Raw genomic sequence first — 9344 nt, 5'->3', positions numbered from 1 at the left:
TACAGAAGCAAAGGCTATGGTAACCTTGCAGAAGTCTGTACCACAGCATATTGCTTGCTCATTAAAACCCAACCAGACCAGAGAAAAAGTGAAAATCAAAAGAATTAAAACAGGAGCCCAAGAAACAAGTATAGCACCCCACTGGACACATGCAACGTGGGTCACTGTGGTCGTAATACCCTCTACTACAAAAAAATTATTTTCTCCTGTATACGAAAAAACACCCTCGAGATTTTTTAATATGTTGTAGAGGAAGGCTCGTTCTATAAAACTGTTTTGGTTTCAGGCGTCTCTTCCGACCTCTTCATTGCGTGTTTTACGCTCGATTGTAGCGAATTTTTGAAAAATCGCATACTTCCTCTTTTTTTCCTGCAATGACTATGAAAGTTACGTGTCTGGCGATTTTTCCTGTTGAAGTATTCCTTAGGGCCTTGACAGGAAAAAATATTCATTAAAATTTAATGGTTTGATTTTCCACAAAAAAATCGCGAAGTAGGAGGAAAATTGCGAAACTTGCGGCCTTTGTATACCAGCACCGATTACAGCACGACAACCTGGATTTGAGCGCCGTGTAAAGCATGGTTTCCTCTATACGCAAAAGAAAACCGCACAGTTCTAGGTGCTTTCTATGAGCCGCAGCTGCCGTTCACGCCAGGCACGGTTTCCGCCAGTGCTGCGAACTTTGCTCGTGTGTAGCACCCGCCACATTGATATTTGGGAAGAAATGTTTCGTGGTGTGTCGTTTTGCACTATTAGGGACTGCTAAAAAAATTTTCGTAAAAATTCGCGATAGTTTTGTGAGGGCCGAGCAGGTCCGCTGGATGATTTCGCGTGGAATCGCCCAGCTGTTTACTGTGAAGATGGCTGCACGGCCTGGAGATGTCGGCACTAAAGCACTGCATTTCCCGCGAACAACCGCCGATATCCGTGTAGAAGTTGTTCTCTCGTAAAGCTACAGTTATTAAATACTACAGTTTATTGAAATCGGTATCTTGCTTCCGAGCTCGCACTTCGAAGGTCATCTTGCGGGCGCTCAATAGGAAGTACGTCACTGATACCCTCAAACACCAGCGCGCTTGTCGCCTGCTCCCACATAAAACGGGAGCGCGAAAAGCGGCCCTGAGTCCCACACTCCCGGTTGCGTGCGCTTTTGTCGCGTTAAGGGAGGCGAGTTTGAAACACTCATCACTCAGACCAAGGACGCCTACTTCGCGCACCCACCCAATGGTTCTCATTTTTGATTACACAGTGGCCTCCGTGGAGGCTGCCAAAAATTGCCATAGCCGACGGTATTTCACGTCGTCACGGCGAGGTATTGGGAAAAGTTTTCAACTAGCAATAGTCGCGCCTCAGTTTACTATGTATTGGCATCGGAGCGGAAGACCAGCCACACAGACTGGCTCCCTCTAACGTTTCACACGGACTAAACTAAGGCTACGTAGATGCCAACTCTAGAGCAATATGATCTCTAGATTAATATGTGTGCTGGACGTCACCATGCAACGAACGAAGACTCGCGGAAAGCTGCGAACGTGACAACGGCACACTGTACTTGGCCACCTAAAAGTGAAGCACATACGTACCTCTATCATCTTCAAAGAGGACCGAAGATGTCTGCCACCGTCTTGCAAAGTGCACAGCTCCCAGCACAGCTCTCTCTCTACGAAGAGCGCGACGAACCCCTGCTCGAACAAGATTTAGCACTTCTGCTACACTACGGATGCGGCCACCCTGTGCTGCAATGCAGCGAGAAATCCACACCTGGTAGTTAATCTCAACTGCCAGAAGGAGGAACTGTTTCCTATCGCGATGCGGGACGGGAGGCTGAAAGAGCGTTTGAATGACAGCCCACCGAATGTGTGACACACCGAACAGGACTTCAACTTTGTGCCATAGAGTATCGGGCACAAGGCACTGATGAAACGCGTGTTCCGCAGTTTCGTGACAAGCACAGAATGGACAGAAAGGAGTGGTGACTCCGTACCGAGCCAGACGGTCCCGAAGCGGTAAAACGCCGTGTGCCAAGCGCCATTGCAGGCTAGCCCGACGTGCGTCGAACCAGCCCGCGGTGACAAGACGCCAAGCAACCTGCCGGGGCACACCAAGGCCCACAGCCGGCGGAGGCATGGCAAGAAGCTCCAAGAGAGATTTGTACAGTCGCTTCACAGTCCAGGTAGAAATGCGTTCACCTGGGTAGGACTCGCGCAGGCGCCGCATGGAGGAGGCATACTCCCTGAGGTGAGGTGCAACAAACTCAGACCGAGGCCTACTCAGCGAAAAAGCCGAAAAAAACCTGACATCAGGACCCAGGAGGAACTGTAACAGATCATGGGCAGGGTGGCACGGCTCCATGAGCGCATCAAAAATACCTTTAAGACCAAGGGCGAGACACTTGGTCTTCATATGTGGAACCCATAGGCCACCTAACTCCCGCTGCAGGCACATGCGGGCGCGTGACACCCATTCCACGCTGCCACCCCAGATGAAACGAAAAGCTGTGCGAGTAGCAGCTACCAAGATCTGACGAGGGGGAATAACGACACTGCCATGGTACCAGTACTTACTGAAAAACCATGAGGCGGCAAGACGGGCTCGACACGTGATAGGGAGCACCAAACCTCTGAGATCAGCAAGAACGGGGACACTGCGCTGGTGCACCCTCAGCCATGAGGACGGCGACAGTCCGCAACTATTAAAGTTATATCCTAGTATGCGAACATCGTCTTTAACAGGAATGCCAAAGGGCGCAGGGCACGAAGGGGTAGCATTAAGGAAGAGCAAAACACTCTTCGCCCGATTAATGCGCGCATTTGATACGTTGCCATAGGCATCTAGAACACCTAGGACAGCGGCAACAGAAGCTTCATCTCTAAGTATTAGAGATAGATCATCCGCGTACGCAAAAAGCGGAAGAGCTGTAGAGCCAGGTAGTTTGAGCATACGTGAAGGGAGGAAAGTTGCAAGAGACTCCAAAAGTGGACTAAAGACCATGGCGTAGAGAGCAGGAGACAAAGGGCAACCTTGCCGCACACCGGACTTTATTGGAAAACGGTCAGACAGAGCCCCATTTAGCCCAATCGTAGCTGAAGCTCCGGCGTACAGAGTTCTGACCCAGTCAATAACCGTAACAGGGAAACCAAAAGCGTGCAGGACCTGGTACATGTACCCGTGGTGCACCCTGTCGAAAGCCTTCTCTTGGTCAAAAGAGGCCAAAACTGCAGGTTGGATGCGACTATGAGCCCAATAAAGGGCATCACGCAACGCAGAAGCGTGGAGCTGGAGGGACCGTCCGGGGACAGCGCAGGCCTGCCAAGGAGGAATAACAAGGCCCAAAACAGGAGAAATTCGTTGCAATAGCGCGTTAGAAATAATCTTATAGTCCGTATTCAATAGAGACACGGGCCTATAAGCGTTCCGATCGAGCCTGCGAGACTCGTCTTTGCAGAGCAAGATAATAACGCTGTCGCGCATGGAAGGACACAAGAGACCGCCCGCCAAGCAGCTATTGAAAAGGATTGTCAAAGGACGGGACAAAGTCGACCAGAAGCATTTATAAAATTCGGCAGGAAGTCCATCAGAGCCGGGAGACTTCCCAGTGTGCAGGGCCTTGACTGCAGCCGAGTATTCAGCTCGCGTAAAAGGGTCGGCACTGAGAGCAAAGTGCTTTGCACAAGGCAAGAAAGAGCGGGCCTCCTCAGTGGGCAGGGTCGCAGCGTCGTATAGGGTCGCAAAATGTTCTCGAAAGAGCGACCTAATGCCATCGGGCTGCCCACAGACAGACCCGTCAGACGCCGACAGCTCCCCAATGACACTCTGAGGGCGGCGATAGTAACGGCCAAGGAGGAGGCGGGAACAGCATGATTCCCGTGACCAACGCTCAACTGACTGGAGCGAGGCAAAGCGATCCCAGGCCTGCATTTGCAAGGCAGAAATCCTTCGCAGGACTTCCTGTATGGCCTCGTCATTTCCAGGGCTCCTAGACCCCGGATGGCGCAGTATAGATAGCACCTGCCGTAGATGCTGCATTAGCTGCCGACCCTCACGCGCACGTCTCGCCCGCCACTGACGAAAAAGCCTCGCGGCCCCGATCTTCGTCTCCTCCCACCAGCCTGGCGTGAAAGGAGGGGACGCACAACGAGCCTCAAGCCATGATTTCACATCATTGCGAATTTCAGAGTCTTCCAATAGCGTGACAGGCAGCCTCCAACATCCTGATCCTGCGCGATAATTGCAGAAGCCATGAAGGACGAGAGAAACCCCCTGATGATCCGACAGATCCCCAGACGGAACAACAGCACACACACTCATGCGCGACACAAGTGCGGGAGACACGTAGAAACGGTCAATACGACTATGTGCACCACGAGAGTTGGACCAGGTATACTGGTACTGCCCCGGCTGCAAGTGCGTGAAAGCGTCCACAAGACTTAAATCCCGGACCAACTGAGACAACTCCGCGTTTATAGGGCGACGACCACTACCATGACCGTCAATGCAGCAGTTGAAGTCTCCCGCAACAATTAGATTGGAATTGCCAAGAAAGAAGCAGTCGAGACTTCGAAAGAACTCGGCCCGTTCAGCCCGCCGAGCTGGGGCATACAAATTAACAACTCGAAGGGATGACCCGCCGAGTTGTAATTCAACAGAAATGACACGCCCATCATTATCACGATCATACCAGCGTACGTCGCCTCGAAATGAAGGAAATAATAAAATTGCAACACCAGACTGATGCGGAGATCCGTGGCTGAAGAAAGGGCGCACCCCATAGTCTGTTACTAAGTGCCTAATAGTCCATGCCGATAACACGCGGGTCTCCTGAAGCAAGAGGACATCAACACCTAAACTACGTGCCCACTGAATAACGGAAAACTGCTTTCGGCCGCTGCGAAAGCCCCTGCAATTGAGCGTTGCCAGAGGGCAGGCCATCAAAAACCAAAGGCAAAAGAAGAAATAACTCATTGTAGCATTAAAGAAGCAACTGGCAACAGTGCCCCAGATGCCACAGGGAGAGACGCCCTGCGCTTGACTGCGGTGCGAGACATTTTCACGCCCCGACCATCATTGTCAACACTTCCTGGTTGCAAGCCACTGGGCGAGCGTAAAGCCCCTGAGCCCGTTACACCACTCTTCGCATCAGAACCGAGGGCAACCACAGAATCGGACACCCTCCTCTTGACACCGTGGCGGGACTCTACCGCTGCATTGTCCGCACTAACTGCGCTTTCCATGCTCTCCAGCGACGAATCACTAGGAAACCACGGAGTCTCTGAACCTCCCACGCGCCCTGACCGGGCCTCTCCCTGAACGACGATCCCTTTGCCCGACAGAGCAGGCACAACACGCACCTGGGACGCGCACCCTGCTGCTACTGGCCCAGAAACCTCGACAGGGGCAACAACGGCAGAACGCGAACAAGTAGCGCTCGGCTCCATCGAAGCAGACACCGCGGGCCCCATTCCTCTACCCTTCTCCCCCTCCCCCTCTACCACGCCTTGGCGCTCGGACACTGCGCCGCCGGTCTCTGAGCCATTAGGCATGGCCCCCACACGGCTCGCCCATGTCCTTACCGAGCATGAAGCAGACGGATGATCTCCCCCACAACGACGGCAGGGTCGTTCGCATGAGCTGTGACCCACCTCACCACACCTAGCACACGCAGGTGCCGGGCAAGCTCTTTTGAAGTGACCAGACTGCCCACACCTGAAGCAGACTCGCCGCATTCCGGGATAGCGAATTATAACCCTTCTACCCCTAAGACGCAGGAAGTTGGGCACCGGAGACTTCATCTCCATCACCACACGGCGATTGCCGGTCTCGATGGAGCTCAAATCAGGGTGCTCGTACTTCTCCCGCACAATGTCCTTCACTACACCAAATTGGTTCAGCAAAGAGATTATGTGCGCATCGTCTATGCCCACAGGGGCTTTGGACACCGTCACAACGGTCAGGTTCGACTCAAGAGAAACCAACGGGACGTTAGTACCCCCTACATCAACTGAACCCAGACCCTTCAAGACGGCAGCACCGTCAAGAGATATAGCCCTCAATTCAAAATCAGTCTCATCCTGGTGCTGAAAGGATCGAATGCACCCTCGAGGAGCATTCTTCACCAGGGCAAGAAGAAACTCGACGCGTGACACCGCTGTTGGTAACGTGACGCGAAAATCTAACGGCCTACTGGCCATCTCAAGCACACTAACTAATCTAACCCATAATAACTAAAGGAATAAGAAAGAGCGAAATATATACAAAGCGAACACACAAAAGGAAATCAAAGCTTACCCAAGCAGCCTGTCGTACGATCAACGTCGTACGATTCGCCAGTTTACACTTCACTGGCTACGACACCGCCGCTGCGCAAAGCTAACTACACGAAATCGCACGAAGGAACCCACGTCAGGCATCGTTCGCATTCGCAACGGTGCTACAAAGTAAACAATAGTTAAGGTCTTTAATATCCTTACCATTATACACGTTTATTTTCCTAAGTATGTTTACACGGTTCCGTTACGCATGTTAGCGCATCAAATCAATAAAAATGTCTGAAAATAAATAATGTGCTATCGGAAACTCTTCTTCTACCGGCACGCTACATTGCGCTGCATGGGAACGACCAGCCTCCTGTCCGCGTGGGGATATCGAGTATGAAAAACGAAGGTGAAACGCCGTCGGACGTTTTCGATCTCAGAGGATTGTGGGTAATTAGTGGACGACTGATGCAAATTCTAGGAACCGGGGGGGGGGGGGGTATGTTTATTGAAAAAAAAGAAGAAGAAAGGGAGGACTAGGAACGGGATTACATTATAAACAACTAAGCAGTACAAGCACGTAGTCCCACGGTAATTCTTGGTGATTCGTGTAATCCCTCCCCAAGTTTACGCATAGCACTGTTACATATATCAGTGACGTGTGGGTGAAAACTTACATATAACTAAAAAACTAATTTCCAAATCTCTGACTGATGCTTCACGTCTACTTTCTTTCGCTTTCTCGTGAAGGGGATAACAACAGTCTTAGAAACGGTTAGGGTCGGCCTGTTGTTTTTAGTACCACAGCTGGACACATGTGGTTGTGGGTGAATGAAAGATGGGTCTCCGAAGATGCGCAATGAACAAAATAAATTAAAAAAATGGTGTTCCGTCACGATTTTTTTGCGGACGATCTACCGAATGGATTTTTGTTCTGAAAACGGCTACGATATCAGGTGACCGAAAGGAACTGAGGTTCTCATTGGGACAGAACGTAATTAATAATTAAAAAGACAATAACAACAATAATTAAAAAATAATTGACGATTTTTAGGTAATTAGTCATACGACGGTTGAGCAACAGATGACCAAGAACGTCCGCCGGCCCAAATATAATAGAAGTGAAAACAGGACGTCTATAACCCTTATAGTTTTTTATGAAAAATATGTATAAAAATAAAAACACCCTGTATATTTACTAGAAGACACAAGAAAAAAATGGGAGCGGGGGGGGGGGGGGAGTTGGTGTCGGCAGCCAAACGGAGTGGAAACGATGGGCAATGCATGGCTCTCAGAACTATAGCAGCCCGAAAAGAATATTATCCATAACGAGGTCGAAAAAGAAAACCATGGAGTTGTTTTGGTCCCCAGCGGGCAACGACTGGCCACTCCCATACTTTTATTCTGGGAAAATACGGGGGGGGGGGGGGCAGAAAAAAATACAAAAATAGTCATCTGGAAAGAAATGCGCGTAACTCCTTCCACGTGTCTATTGTTTGGACGCAGAAATACTTAAAGTAGGGATGTTCGAAAGCGATGTGGTCCAAATTCAGACGTGCATTCCGAGCTATCAAATATGAAATGAAAAGATATATTTGTTACGAGAAACACTAGCCAAATGAAAACAAAGGTGTATCAGCTACCGACCAGTTTCCCAACAGACGTCTCAGCTCAAACGGCACGTCAGAGTGAGCAGCCTACAGCAAAACTCAACGCTATTCGTCGAACTTTGCCCCTGCGCGCTCAGTGTGTGTTCTATATATTTGTGTTTAGCGGGAACACCTGCATGCCACTTGGTGAGACTCCGATCATGACGCACCCTGGGCGTCCCCAGACAAAACTGCTCTACATATGTTGCGATGTTCAGTATTGGCATTGGGAGGATGTTCGAAGCATAGAAAAATCCGGGGAGTGAATGAAATATCAATAATGCAAAAATAGCGGGTGGACAGAAACGGTATACAGTGATGTCTCGATTATCCGGACACCTCAGAAGTCGTCCCCTTTCGGCGTCAGGATAACGAATTTCTAGATAAGTGAACCAAGCAAACTTCCGAGGAAACCCGAAAAATTTGGGCGGCTGTTTTATTCCTCCAGAAGAGGGAACAAGGAAACGATAATTACTTCAAAAATTCATGCGAAGTGAGCTTCTTGAAACTATAGTAGGCACATGGTAACAGCATCCGTTGCGTCACCCTGCTGTTCAAAGAAGGGCAATGTTTAGGGATGTATAAGTAGGGAGTGACTTTTTCGGGTTAAACCCGATTCCGCCCGGTTATTCCGCTCCGAATTGACCTCCGACCAATTCGGGTTAAACCCGATTTCTCCCCGAAGTCCAGTCACTATAAAATCCTCAAGTGGCGTTTCCACTGAAGACGAACAAAGGTCGCCACGTGTAACACATGTAAGAATGGGTCACTTACGTTCCCAGCAATACACCCATGTGTGTCAACACTGTCTATGCCTTCGGGGATTATCACTGGAAGGTAACGATCCCGCAAAAAAAAAAAAAAAAAAGTGAGAGAGAGATTAGGAAAGGACTTAATAGACAAGAGGAGAAACAAAAACACCCGATAACATCCGAAGGCACAATTCTCGCCCGATTTCTCCCCGAATTATAGATTTAAAAATAGCGCCCGATTTTTACCCCCCGAATCTGAGAAAGGCATTTAACCCGAAAAAGTCACTCACTATGTACAAGCCAGATGGCATCACTCCTCACGGGCGCATCATATAACACTCCTGCTCAGGCGCCCTCTGTACGTTCCACAAGTATACCTGTACAGGGTGTCCCAGAAAACGTGTCATTGAATTATAATAAAAAAAACTACACGGCCTAGAATCATGCGGTCAACGGCATTTGTTCTTACTAGGTTTTTGCCACCTCCTGATGTGAAGGTCGCGTAACGTAAGTTTAATTGTCCAATTATGTACGTTTAATTATTATATTTAAATTTGCCAAGTAAAGGTCATTTTTTCATCAAATGTTCAATGTTCTTTAGTTTCACGAGTCTGTTCAAGGCCTTCCACCTACCCGTCCACCCCTATTGCACTCGACTTTCAGTACATTGTGCTGCTTAGGATCACTGTGTG

At 49.5% G+C, this 9344-nt stretch overlaps 1 non-coding gene across 1 annotated transcript; it reads right to left on the bottom strand.

Annotated features, from left to right (window-relative positions):
- Positions 1-1252: 1252 nt before the first annotated feature.
- LOC135390224 (U4 spliceosomal RNA) lies at positions 1253-1397 on the bottom strand. Its single transcript, XR_010421787.1, has one exon. It is a non-coding gene; the product is annotated as a U4 spliceosomal RNA (small nuclear RNA).
- Positions 1398-9344: the final 7947 nt, after the last annotated feature.

This window comes from Ornithodoros turicata, chromosome 3 (genome assembly GCF_037126465.1).
Source record: "Ornithodoros turicata isolate Travis chromosome 3, ASM3712646v1, whole genome shotgun sequence".
Taxonomy (NCBI): Eukaryota; Metazoa; Arthropoda; class Arachnida; order Ixodida; family Argasidae; genus Ornithodoros; species Ornithodoros turicata.
This window is presented reverse-complemented; position numbering and strand designations above follow the sequence as displayed.